The sequence below is a fragment of the Schistocerca nitens genome, chromosome 2 (genome assembly GCF_023898315.1).
Source record: "Schistocerca nitens isolate TAMUIC-IGC-003100 chromosome 2, iqSchNite1.1, whole genome shotgun sequence".
Lineage (NCBI taxonomy): Eukaryota > Metazoa > Arthropoda > Insecta > Orthoptera > Acrididae > Schistocerca > Schistocerca nitens.
The window spans coordinates 853586676-853601361 of NC_064615.1; positions in this window are offsets into that span (position 1 = coordinate 853586676).

A 14686-nucleotide genomic window follows, 5' to 3' on the forward strand; every position below is an offset into this window, starting at 1 on the left:
AGAATCACATGAAGGAATACACACTAGACGCCACCGTAAGCCGTTTCTGGCATTTTCTATCGTGTTTGTTGTTATGGGGTATGAGGTTGTGTTCTATACAGCATTCATATGTATTTGGAATTCTACACATATAAGTGTTCTGTAATATAACAAAGCTATTTGGAAAATATAGTTATTTCTTCAGTTACAGTTTTATTGGCAAGTAAAATCTGTATATTTTTAAAACTCCATGTATAACATGTGAACAATTAAACTATATTAATTGGTCGTCCACTAAGTTGTATCTTGAGATGGAAGAAGATCTTTTACTGTGAAATGTGGGATATTTGCAAATGATCTAAGTTTCTTTAATCCCTCAACAATTTTATCTACGTTAAAAATGAAAAATTTTTCAGATTGCGTTTTCACTTGTAACTAGTTTTTGGTAATACTTCTACTTAATTTGTTGTCCGTTACTGTTTGTACTATGTAGTAGACTAATACTGTAACAGACAGACTATTAAATACAGTGTTGACAAGACTGTCTGTATTGTGTACATCTGCATCATACTCCGCAAGCCACCTAATGGTGTGTGGCGGAGGGTACTTTCGGTACCACTATCTGATCCTTCCAACCATGTTCCACTCCCGAACAGTGCCTGGGAAGGATGATTGTCAGTAAGCCTCTGTACTGGCTCTAATTTCTCGGATTTTCTCTTCGTGATCAATACGCGAGATTTGTGTAGGGGGAAATAATGCGTTGTCCGACTCCTCCTGAAAAGTGCTGTTCCGAAATTTCAATAGTAAATCTCTCCGTGATGCACAACGCCTCTCTTGCACCGTCTGCTAGTGGAGTTTGTTTAGCATCTCCATAACGCTGTCTCGACAGCTTAACGATCCCGTAACGAAACGCACTGCGCTTTGTTGGATCTTCTCTAACTCCTCTATCAGTCCTGATAGGGATCCTAGGTAGATGAACAAACTCAAGAATCGGGCGAACAAGCGCCTTATAAGCCACTTTTATCGTGGTTGAGTTACATTTCCTTAACATTCTTCCGATGAATCTGAGTCTGGTGTCTGCTTTTTCCCACTATCTGTTTTATATGGTAATTCCACTTAAGGTCGTTCTGGATAGTTACGCCTAGATATTTTATGGTGGACGCTGTCTCCAGCTGTTTGTCATCAATAATGTATTTGTACAGTAGTGGATTTATTTTCCTATGTATGCGCAGTGTGTTACATTTATTTACGTTCAGGGTCAACTGCCAGAGCCTGTACCATTCATCAGTTCTCTGCAGATCGTTCTGCAAATTCTTGTTACCTTCTGGCATTGCTATTTCGGTGTAGACAACTGCATCATCTGTGAATAGCCTTTAAGAGCATCCGACGCTTTCTACTAGATCATTTATATACATTGTAAACAGCAACGGTCTTATCACACTTCCCTGTGGTACTCCGGATATTACCTTTACACCTGTCGATTTATTTCCGTTAAGAGCGACGTGTTGAGTTCTATCTGCAAGAAAGTCTTGAATCCAATCGTAAGTCTCCTTCGATAATCCGTTAGCTCGTATTTTTTTCATTAAACGGCGATGCGGGACGGTGTCAAATGCCTTACTGAAATCAAGGAACACGGCATGAATCTGAGCGCCCTTGTCCACTGCGTTGTGGATCTCATGGACGAACAGAAAAGAAATGGCTCTGAGCACTACGGGACTTAACTTCTCAGGTCATCAGTCCCCTAGAACTTAGAACTACTTAAACCTAACTAACCTAAGGACATCACACATATCCATGCCCGAGGCAGGATTCGAACCTGCGACCGTAGCGGTCGCGCGGTTCCAGACTGTAGCGCCTAGAACCGCTCGGCCACTCCGGCCGGTAGAGGAACAGAGCGAGCTGAGTTTCGCAGGATCTCTGTTTGCGAAATACATGTTGACTTTTATGGGGGAGATGTTCATTTTCCGAAAACGTCATAATTCTTGAGCATAAGACATGTTCCATAAATCCACTACAGACTGACGTCAACGACATAGGTGTGTGGATCTGTCTTACGGCCTTTTATACAAACGTGAATGACCTGCGGTTTTCTCCAGTCGTATCGTTCGCTGCTCAAACGATCTACGATAAATCACTACTAGAAGGGGAGAAAGTTCTTTCGCATATGTTTCACAGAATCTTATAGGTATCTTATCTGATCCTGACACTTTTCCACGATTAAGAGATCTGTTACTTCAATATCTGCCATTTCGACGTTCGTACTACGATCTTCCGTGATGCAACAATCCTTTTAAATTTAAAGAGACGACGCTTAATTGTATCTCGGAACATTACTTCACAATTAGAAAAACTTTACTTTTTTGGAGTAATTTCTATAATTTTTCAAGAAAGCTGCAGCACATAAAAGTGAATCCCATCACTTAAAAATGTAGTGAAGTTATAGAGGAAAAGGTTTAAATATGGCCACCCTCTTCTCCTTTGGCCTCAAACGTATTTACTTTTGGAAAAAATTGAGATCTTCGACCTTGATTAACAACAAAAACAACTCTGGTAAATGATAAAAGGTCCAAACAATACCCAATGTCAATCCTTATCTAAAACGAAGGTTCATGGGAAGCTCATAAAATGGAGTCACCACAGAAAGGTACAAGACAACTTTTAAAATATTTTAGTGAAACTGGACAAAACAGCACAAAGCAGCATGTGAGCCTACAAAGAGCGACTTGTATATTGTACCTTATTTCGAAACACACAGTCGTGATTGCATTTAAGTTGTTTATTTTTGTTATTAGACAGTAAAAGAAATAAACAACTTAAATGCGATCATGGCCATATGTATTGAAACAAGTTATATTATTTTACGGGTCGCTGTTTTTCCTGGAACAATGTTCCAAAAAATTTCAACTTGCACATATTTAAGCACTGAAAATGAACACAAGATCTAAAATTGCAACTTGCACATATTTAAGCACTGAAAATGAACACAAGATCTAAAATTATTTACAGAAACCTAAAGTGCACGTAAATAACTCCTTCAACCCATACACAGTCTAACTGTGCCCACATTTTCCCCATAACACACTTAACTGACATCTCTCCTCAAGTGTCTTGAGCGAACTTTTTATCACAAAACGTAGAAGTCGAATAGCTTGGTTTGGGTGTGTCCTCGTCGATAATAGCCAGGTCATTATCGCTGTTCACAACCGAGGGTAGCAGGAGTCTGACGAAGCCGACAATGAATCAGAGGGTTTCGTGGAATTAATAATCTTATTCTGTATACCTTTGGACTTTCCATTCTTGCAGGAAGGGCGACCTCTAGCCCCAGAAAAACTCAACGACCACTGCTTGTCGGAACTTCTGTCATGAAGCTTGGTAAACTATTTCTTCCACGCCTTTTCACTGATTAGGCAGCTCGTTTGCATCCCCGAGTGTTAATTCTCTTCTTAGTGCTGAGAGCAGGAGGTATGTCGAACTGTGAAACTGTTTATGTTATTCCACAAAAGAGATGGTGTAATTATGGGCCTCGCTTTGGATAGGGACCCATGTCTGCACCAAGAATAGTTAAGCAACGTGGTCACTTCACATCTAAGTAAAAGGCTTGTATAACTAAAGTCACGCTCCTAAAAGTAGCTTAGCGTTCTGTTTTTCCGGATGAAGAGGAATTTTCATATACGTGCCAGATGTTTTCAGTCCAGACCAAACACCTATTTGCATAATAACCGAAGCTATAACCACACTGATTGAAACAGTGGTTTCAGCTGCACACTGGTGTCTTCTATCAACGACAAGCACAGTTTACAGTCCTGACAGACGGACTCCAGTGCTTTGAATACCCTCTTGGAGAGGGGGCGGCCATATTTATCCTGTGCCCGATTTTACACGTTCTCCTCTGTATAAAACATCTATTCCAATGCTGGATAAAGGTAAAAGTCTGAAAAGTTTTCTTTATTACTATACTCCACGCTACTATGTTGCATTGTTAATATTAGTAGTAGTGTTTTGTTTACTGAAGATATTATAGTTTTCTGTAACGATACAATTTTCCAAACAGCTCGTCAAGCTATCTCTATTTTTCTGTAAATCCGTACATAAAAATACCTGGGGAAGGTGCCATAATCAAGAATTTTTGACAATGTAGTTACCTCATTATGCGGTGTTTACGTGGCAGACGAGGTGAATTCCTCTGTTATTGTATTATTGTGCACTTTACTTATTTGCTGGTGTAGTTCTTTTTTACGATAATACAGCATATCAACATTTTAACAACTAGCAGCTGCCTTGCTTCAACTATGCTTCATAAAAGTCTGGAAACTACTCTTCTATGTCTATCATCAGCTACACGTTAACTCTTTTAAGATGTATTGGTATGTGCGATAATATTGTTGTTTTCTGTTTTAGAGCTTGTAGCATCTGTTTAAATCTTGTGGAATGGCTTGTTAGGACCTATGTCGAAAGCAAATATTTTGGCACCAGCTTCTAAATGAAGTTTGTCAAGATCAGGTCTTGGCATTCTTAAACTTTTGTTATTAAAACTCTGTCAGGTGCTAAGTTCGCTGAGTTACTCATCGGTGGCCTTAAAAGTATTTTCTTATTTGTTTATTGGTGCCTTTAAATAATTTTTTGATGTTATCTTATTAGCGCCTTTTAACTGCCTTGATGTTTGCTATGTCTTAATTACTGACCCTTTTCAAAAAAAAAAATTGTGACGTATGGTCTGGTTTTGTTTCGCGTATTGACACCTTCAAATTAATTTCATGTTATTGTATTTGATTATTTGTTGGCGCTTTCAGAGAAGTTAATAATTAAATACACTTAGGTTACAAGCAACTGCCTTACGTACAATATGTGGATGAAACAAAATTTGTGAAATCTTTCTGCTGAGTATGGGCTGAGTCATTTACCACTCATGAATCTTTGCCATTTCAGTTGTATCAGAGTGTGGTTTCTACTCAAAAAGCTCACCGAACCGAAGCAGCAGTGGAAATATAGGAGTTTTCTCAGGTCAATCCACTTGACTATGTTTGTCACCTAATCGTTATGGACAAGTGCTGAGTGTATCCCTATGAACCAAAGACAAAGAGGTAAAGCAAGCAGTGGGAACATGGACTGGCTGTCACCTGATGTTAATTGGTTTTTAGGCCCGTCAGGGTATGGCACCAACAGGTTATGCTTGGAAGGGGCAAACTCTAACAGGAACATGCGATTGGAATCTCCTGATGAGCTTGAGACACTGTCAGTACAAAGTCCCGAGGGTAATTGCTGCTCAAGGACGATGCCCCAGCTGAATCTGCACAGGACACACCCACACTGCCTGTTTCTTAGGGATATCAAATTTTGCCTCATCCCGCATAATCTCATGATTTTGCAAGCATTCACAGAACGATGACTAGCCAATTTTTGAAATATAACAATTTCTGAACAACCAAAATGTAAACTTCTACTGAAAAAGATCTTGTCCAAATCACTCATTCTTGGGTAAAATGTATTGCTTTGTAGACAGGAACTAACAGTAAGTTTCATGGTTACAGAATTTTGCTTCCAAGGTGATAACTAAAGTTTAACAAATACTTCTCGTACAACACATTTCTTGCACAAAACTCTCTCACTATCAGTTCTCCATCTAAAACACATCATAATCATGCAAATTGTCCATGAATTAAGTCTAAATGAGTAAAAAAATTATTGAAAAAATCCATTTTTTATTGACTTTCGTCAGTCTTCAAGAAAAGCTATACCTTTCCACGCTAAACTTTCTCGCAGTTAATTACTCATTAAAATCCACTGTAATCATTCCTCTGACATTCCCGTGATGTAAATTAGTTTGACCTCGTTTGGTCACCATTGTATCAACGTTTGTAGTTTAAGGAAGTGCTTGATGCAGAATACCTTAGAAAGATGTATTTTACCTTCAGATGTAAATACTAGGCTCTTAAATGTTGAAAATGAAGCATCGGATTGCTTTTATACCTTCAGTAACATTGAAAGAGCTTTCATTTTGAGTAAAACGTCCAAATCATGAAATTTTGTTTCGGCTCTGTATCCTACGCACCTCGGTTAACGTATTCCAAACCTTAAACGGCGTCTGTTTGTCGTTCCTTTTTGTTGCTCACAGGAATTAGAAGAAGACAGCAGTCGGAAGTCGTCACGTTTACCACAAGCTTAAAATACTGGATGCGTAAGATTACCCTCTGTGCATACTTACCAATCGACAACTAAAAAGGTACTTTAATCTCCGTAAGAAAAATTACGGTACATCAGTAGGACAAGAAATGTCTATAAGAATAAATGGTTCAAATGGACTTAACATCTGAGGTCATCAGTCCCCTAGAAATTAGAACTACTTAGACCTAACTACCCTAAGGACATCACACACATCCAAACCCGAGGCAGGATTCGAAACAGTGACCGTAGCGGTCGCGCGGTATAAGAATAACTGACTTGCTAACATTACAGTAATGTTTGCTGAATGGTGCAGCACCTCATTAACACAAAGCAACACATTATATCTGCTAAAGCAAGATTAAAAAGCAAATAAATGAAAAATGAAACCTCACCTGATAGTAGGACTAATTTGCAGAACGTGTCGCGTGCAGGGTGTCACTGACTATAGCAAATGTTTTGATGTCACAAACGGCGACGCAGGTATCGACATTTATGAAAACAAATACCGTTATTTTATTCGTTTGGAATTTTGTCAGTTCCAAAACTATTCCCTCTTGGTACCGGATTCACGGCTAAAACAAGTAGCGCGTTTATACATCACAGGTTCTCTCTTGTTTCCGCTGTTACAGGCCTTTCTTGTAGTATTATGCGGTGAATGCGCCGTAGTCTGTTCGGCTTCCGGAGGTAATTACAAATTCACACTCGCGCTGACGTTTGACGTCGCTGCGTAGAGAGGGCCATCTCTGAGAACCTCATGTTCAGCCGAGCGGCGTAATTAAACATGAGGAACGGGTGGAAGTTCGCTTCTCCTCTTATCCGACTACCGCCATTAGTGGAGCTCTAGCCTCTATTTTCTCCGAAGCACTAATTTCGTTGTCGAAGTTTTCTTGCTCGTTATACTCCTCCTTGCATTAAATATTGACGCACCAAACCGTGGACGTCAAAGACGAACATTGTATTCTGCACTCAGAGAATACAATTAATAGTACTGTTTCCTGATGTTACGATTTCGCCAATACTGATAACGACCTTATCGACGTTTTAAAGAGAGATGTCGAGAGTTATCACAACTAACATACGTTAGTTTCTTGACTGACTGAAGTACTCGTTAGTAAAAAAAAAAAAAACGATTAAAAGAGAGAAAGAGACGGTCTAGACCATTGCCACCCACTTTCTTTGCTACTAGTATTTTAGAATCTCTTTTCAGAGCACATACTATTTCTTGCCAGACTCTCGGTTCGATTTCAGGAAGGGAATACCAGCATAAAATGCTGTTTATTGTTTTGTGTGTGAGGCACTAAAGTGTTTGAGGATAATAGGTAATTTATTTGATTTAACAAAAGCATTAGTGTGCAGCACGTAACACTTTTTCCTAAGTTATAACATTATGTGATTAAGCAGAAAAGCTCAACAATTGTTGAGGTTGCCGTCTAGTGTCAAGAAACGGAAAAAAAGTTAATCTAATTAGGACCGTTTGGATTGGGGTGTGCCAAAGGGATCAGTTCTGTGTTTGTTGCCTCCCTTGTTGTACAGTGTGTCCCAGGAGGAACGGTCAGTATTCAGGGATGTGACGGGGATGATCATTCTAGCAAAGAAGTGTAGTAAACAGGAGCCCTAAAATGAATAACTGACGTAGTGCCCCTGCCCATTACCGTCACTACGTCCAGCATATCGCCGAGTCCCGTGAGAGGTCGAGTGTGTTGCGTATCCGCACTGAAGGGATCAGTGGGCCGCCTCGCAACAGTTGATGTCATTCACGGACCGTGTCCGCATGGCCGAGACGCAGTTGGCCTTCGGCTGTGTAGCGGAGCGCACGTGCTCAGCCCTGCGAGTCGTACTCCGCTAGCGAGCTTTCCCTGACTTGCGCACGGCCTTTTGTAGTAGTGTTATTTAGCTCGACTCGAAGCACTATGGCTTCGATCAAGCTTATGTTCAACGCACAATACACGCGACCCAAAGCTCATGAAATCGGACATATTTTGCGTGACGTGGTGCATTTAGAACTATCATGCCGCTCCCTCCACCGTGTTTTACGGTACCATACACCCTTGGTTACATTCCTCGTGAGTGACATGTCACACCCGGTGTACCAAAAATCTGAAATGTGAATAAATATTGTTGTTGTTGTTGTTGTTGTTGTTGTGGTCTTCAGTCCTGAGACTGGTTTGATGCAGCTCTCCATGCTACCCTATCCTGTGCAAGTTTCTTCATTTCCCAGTACCTACTGCAACCTACATCCTTCTGAATCTGCTTGGTGTATTCTTCTCTTGCTCTCCCTCTACGATTTCTACCCTCCACGCTGCTCTCCAATGCTAAATTTGTGATCCCTTGATGCCTCAGAACATGTCCTACTAACCGGTCCCTTCTTCTCGTCAAGTTGTGCCACACACTCCTCTTCTCCCCAATTCTATTCAGTACCTCCTCATTAGTTATGTGATCTACCCATCCAATCTTCAGCATTCTTCTGTAGCACCACATTTCGAAAGCTTCTATTCTCTTCCTGTCCAAACCATTTATCGTCCATGTTTCACTTCCACACATGGCTACACTCCATACAAATACTTTCAGAAACGACTTCCTGACACTTAAATCTATACTCGATGCTAACAAATTTCTCTTCTTCAGAAACGCTTTCCTTGCCATTGCCAGTCTACATTTTATATCTTCTCCACTTCGACCATGATCAGTTATTTTACTCCCCAAATAGCAAAACTCCTTTACTACTTTAAGTGTCTCATTTCCTAATCTAATTCCCTCAGCATCACACGACTTAATTCGACCACATTCCATTATCCTCGTTTTGCTTTTGTTGATGTTCATCTTATATCCTCCTTTCAAGACAATGTCCATTCTGTTCAACTGCTCTTCCAAGTCCTTTGCTGTCTCTGACAGAATTACAATGTCATCGGCGAACCTCAAAGTTTTTATTTCTTCTCCATGGATTTTAATACCTACTCGTAATTTTTCTTTTGTTTCCTTTACTGCTTGCTCAATATACAGATTGAATAACATTGGGGAGAGGCTACAACCCTGTCTCACTCCCTTCCCAACCACTGCTTCCCTTTCATGTCTCTCGACTCTTACAACTGCCATCTGGTTTCTGTACAAATTGTAAATAGCCTTTCGCTCCCTGTATTTTACCCATGCCACCTTTAGAATTTGGAAGAGAGTATTCCAGCCAACATTGTCAAAAGCTTTCTCTAAGTCTACAAATGCTAGAAACGTGGGTTTGCCTTTCCTTAATCTTTCTTCTAAGATAAGTCGTAAGGTCAGTATTGCCTCACGTGTTCCAATATTTCTACGGAATCCAAATTGATCTTCCCCGAGGTCCGCTTCTACCAGTTTTTCCATTCGTCTGTACAGAATTCGAGTTGGTATATTGCAGCTGTGACTTATTAAACTGATAGTTCGGTAATTTTCACATCTGTCAACACCTGCTTTCTTTGGGATTGGAATTATTATATTCTTCTTGAAGTCTGAGGGTACTTCGCCTGTCTCATACATCTTCCTCACCAGATGGTAGTTTTGTCAGGACTGGATCTCCCAAGGCCGTCAGTAGTTCTAATGGAATGTTGTCTACTCCCGGGGCCTTGTTTCGGCGCAGTTCTTTCAGTGCTCTGTCAAACTCTTCACGCAGTATCGCATCTCCCATTTCATCTTCATCTACATTCTCTTCCATTTCTATAATATTGTCCTCAAGTACATCGCCCTTCTATAGACCCTCTACATACTCCTTCCATCTTCCTGCATTCCCTTCTTTGGTTAGAACTGGGTTTCCATCTGAGCTCTTGATATTCATACAAGTGGTTCTCATTTCTCCAAAGGTCTCTTTAATTTTCCTGTAGGCAGTATCTATCTTACCCCTAGTGAGATAAGCCTCTACATCCTTACATTTGTCCTGTAGCCATCCCTGCTTAGCCATTTTGCACTTCCTGTCGATCTCATTTTTGAGACGTTTGTATTCCTTTTTGCTTGCTTCATTTACTGCATTTTTATATTTTCTCCTTTCATCAATTAAATTCAATATTTCTTCTGTTACCCAAGGATTTCTACTAGTCCTCGTCTTTTTACCTACTTGATCCTCTGCTGCCTTCACTACTTCATCCCTCAGAGCTACCCATTCTTCTTCTACTGTACTTCTTTCCCCCACTGCTGCCAATTGTTCCCTTTTGTTCTCCCTGAAACTCTGTACAACCTCTGGTTTAGTCAGCTTATCCAGGTCCCATCTCCTTAAATTACCACCTTTTTGCAGTTTCTTCAATTTTAATCTGCAGTTCATAACCAATAGATTGTGGTCAGAGTCCACATCTGCCCCTGGAAATGTCTTACATTTTAAAACCTGGTTCCTAAATCTCTGTCTTACCATTACATAATCTATCTGAAACCTTTTAGTATCTCCAGGGTTCTTCCATGCATACAACCTTCTTTCATGATTCTTGAACCAAGTGTTGGCTATGATTAAGTTATGCTCCCACTCTATCTAACTTTAACCTATCCATTTCCCTTTTTAAATTTTCTAACCTACCTGTTCGATTAAGGGATCCGATATTCCACGCTCCGATCCGTGGAACTCCAGTTTTCTTTCTCCTGATAACAACGTCCTCTAGAGTAGTCCCCACCCGGAGATCCGAATGGGGGACTATTTTACCTCCGGAATATTTTACCCAAGAGGACGCCATCATCATTTAACCATACAGTAAAGGTGCATGCCATCGGTAAAATTTACGGCTGTAGTTTCCCCTTACTTTCAGCCGTTCGCAGTACCAGCACAGCAAGGCCATTTTGGTTATTTTTACAAGGCCAGATCACTCAATCATCCAGACTGTGGCCCCTGCAACTGCTGAAAAGGATGCTGCCCCTCTTCAGGAACCATACGTTTGTCTGGCCTCTTAACAGATACCCCTCCGTTGTGGTTGCACGTACGGTACGACCATCTGTATCGCTGAGGCACAAAAGCCTCCCCACCGACGGCAAGGTCCATGGTTCATGGGGGGGAATAAATATTACGAAGAATTATTTCATGTGTTTTTAAATTAATACATTTCGTTTTCTACCCTAGTTTGTGTGTGTTGTTAAAGAATCAAGTATATAAACATACCTGAATGTTTGTTTCGTCAGACCACACGATATTTGACCGATGTTGTTCGGTGAACGTTTGGTGTTTTAGAGCCCACCGATACAGTGGGCTATTGGAGTAGTCTATAAACGGTGCGAGCAGATATTGGTTTCTTAAAACTTTCATACAACCCAGCAGCGAGATCTAAAGACGTTAAGAGGTTAACTTCCTATTTTTTAACTACTCATTCGGTCCTCACGGTCTGCTGCGATTCTCTTCTGCTCAGTTCTGGGCCTATTAACATGCGACCCCGTCAAGGAGATTCGCTCAGTAGCATATTGTACAGATCGACAAGAACATTTCACAGTTTTAAATATCTTCACCTGCGGTTTCCCTTGTTCACTTCTTTCAGGCGCGATACAGCAGTACACCGATGTCACAGATGTAAACGGGAGAAGAGCACTAGACTAGTGATATGTGTCCACTACGAGTGAATGTAGCGAACTGAGTAGTACACGGGAAAACATTCAAATGACAAATTTTATTACACCAGTTTTATTCGCGGCTTTGAGGTGGGTTATTGCTTTTGGCCTTTTTCGATGCCGACAGACTACTTTTTAAGCCAAAAGATTTATTTACTGTTATGTACGAGGGTTGCCCAGAAAGTAAAGCACCGCATATTTTTTCTCGCCTCGAAACAGTGCTACGAATTCGAAACGTTACGTATGTATTATTTGAAGTCTCCTGAGTGAGCACGTCAAGTTTCCGTCACTTCCGACAGATAGTGTAGCTGCAGGACAGTTTCAAAATGGCGTCTGTAGGTGATGTACGTTACAAACAAAGTGCCGTCATTGAATTTGTCACTGCAGAGAAAGAAACTGTGAGGAATATTCACAAACGCTTGTGCAAAGTCTATGGAGCATCTGTACAGTCAGTCACTCGGCACGGAGGGTGATGTCATCAGAAGGCGGCTCAGCGCAACTTCACGATTTGCAGCGGTCGGGGAGACCATCAAGAGTGTCACACCTGACACACCTGACGTAGCCCCCTCGGGCTTCCACCTGTTTGGGCCATTAAAGGATGCCATTCGTGGAAGACATTTTGAGGACAATGTGAAGGTGATTCACACAGTGAAGCACTGACTCTGCCACCAAGAGGAGGATTGATACCGACAGGGCATACACGACCTTGTTTGCTGGAGGACGGCCATAGATCGGGATGGAGATTACCTGCAAAACTAGGGTGTGTAGATAAAGCACCATCCATTCGTATGTGTAATTCCCATTACGTTCAATAGAGAACTGTTTAAGAAAAAAGTGCGGCGCATTACTTTCTGGGCAACCCTTGTATTTCGCACGCGTGCTAAATTTCTAGAATGCCCAATAACGGAGGCCTTGAGGAATGATGTGGGTGTCGATCACTACCGGCCCTCATCTCAAGTGATCCTAAGTTCTGCCTCAGATCCTATACTGCGGCAGTGACATTTCATGCAGCAGTATCTCCGCCCCATTACCCCTCAAGTACATCGCGGTCAGGAACAAACGGCGGCACAAGTCGACCCTTTGTATCTATGTGGAAACGTGGGTTCAAGAGATGCGCCAGCGCAAACAGAAGCCCCCGAAAGGGCAAAAGAAGAGGCGGCTGTCGATAGAAGAAGAGCTGCACGAGGGACGTGCGTAGCCGGAAAACGAGGACGACCCCAGCACGGCGCTGTCAGCTGGATAAGATGCAGCCTCTCCCATCTTGCAGCTACCACAGGCCAGGAGCACCAAACGCAAGGCGGTGAAATGGAGACTACTATGCAGAAGGATGACCCCACAACTGCGGGGGCTAGCGAACGCCACCGACAGAACCCATCCCACAATGCTCATTGGGAGACGGGGCTAATGACGTGGAACTGAATGTGATGCATCGGACGGGCTCCGCACGCAAGGTGACCTTTAACTTGAGTGTTAGTGATGCCATGACCTTTCCCAGTCAATCTAATTAACTGCGATGTCACGAGTATACCACATAAGTACCGTTAACATCAACGGCCTTAGCACCCCAGTAAAGGTACAAATGTTAAGGGATACACTACGTGCGGTGGACATGGATATTGCTTTCCTCCAAGAGGTCCGACCTGACATAAGATTAGACTTGTACAGTTGCGACGGCTGGCGACGGTAGTGGTCGTATGGCCATAGTATTAAGGGGAGGGATTGAGGCGTCTGACGTGACTCACCTCCCATCGGCTCGTGGTGTCACGTGAAGTCGTTTGGTGAACATTTACGCGGCATCAGGCTCATCGAAGCGCCGAGAAAAGACCGTCTTCTACACCGAGGAGGTGACCTCGTTGCTTCAAGGAAATACGGAGCATTACATAGTGGGCGGCCATTTCAGCTGTGTTTTGCGGCTCGAGGACCAATACCGCACTTCGTCCCCTGCTAAACGTTACACGCACTGGTACGGGACCTCGTGCTGCGGGACCTCTGGATCCTACAACACGGCGACAATCGCAGGTGAACTTACCAGCCACATGGCAAGTAGCTTAGACCGGATATACATATCACGAGGGCCCTGCGCTGCGAGAGTTAGCACTGGGATATCTCAGACCAAAGGCTTACTGACCACTGGGGCTTATATCTGCACCGTTGCCTCTCCTCGACGACAGATAAAACGTGGTAGGGGAGCATGGAAACTCACTTCTGTGATGTCTGTCACCTTGATGCCAACTGTGCCAACGAGATTATAGTTCTACATGACTTGTGTGAAATCTGCCATACGCAGGGCGTTTATCGGCTGAGCCGTGCGCGGCTTGCGGTCATGCTGTTTATTGCTCGTCATCTTCTTTTTATGGTTCTGTCGCCTCGGTTTTCTTTTAATTCGATTTACTGGCGTCCCTAGGTTCCTGGTTTGCTTGCCTTTGAGTGACAGCTGCAGCCTTTTTCGATAAGTGCACTGTCGTACTATCTCTGGACCGACCGCTAGTATTTCCGGGTCGTCGTGTGTCTGGAGTTCAGTCTTGGACGGAGCACCAGTGAGGAGCGGACAGCCAGTACTTGCCTATCGCTGGCCACACACATGAACTATCCGACACAAGGAGTTTGGAGTGGGCACGACCGCCAGTTGGTCGTCTCATTGGGCGACGTGTCTTTGGTCTTTTGACCGTTTCTGGGCATCGTCAGTTGGTCGTCTTGCAGGACGTGGGTCGGTTCCTTCCTAGTGCAGAGGTGTCGTTCCCGATGGGCAAGAGTTACATCGGCGTGGCTGGGTCCGAGCCAGTGTGCCCGGGTCGCCCCGTCTCCGAGTTCTGAACGGACATCAAGGGAGTCGGGGTGGTGTTGCAGTGAGCTCCGGACAGCCATGACTCGCCCGACCGTTACCGACACTCAGAACTTGAATGAGGATGACCTTGGTTGGTCGTTCGGTCAGTCATCTCATCGGACGACACGTATTTGCTCGCCGACCGCTTATGGAAAAAATGGTTCAAATGGCTCTATGCACTAT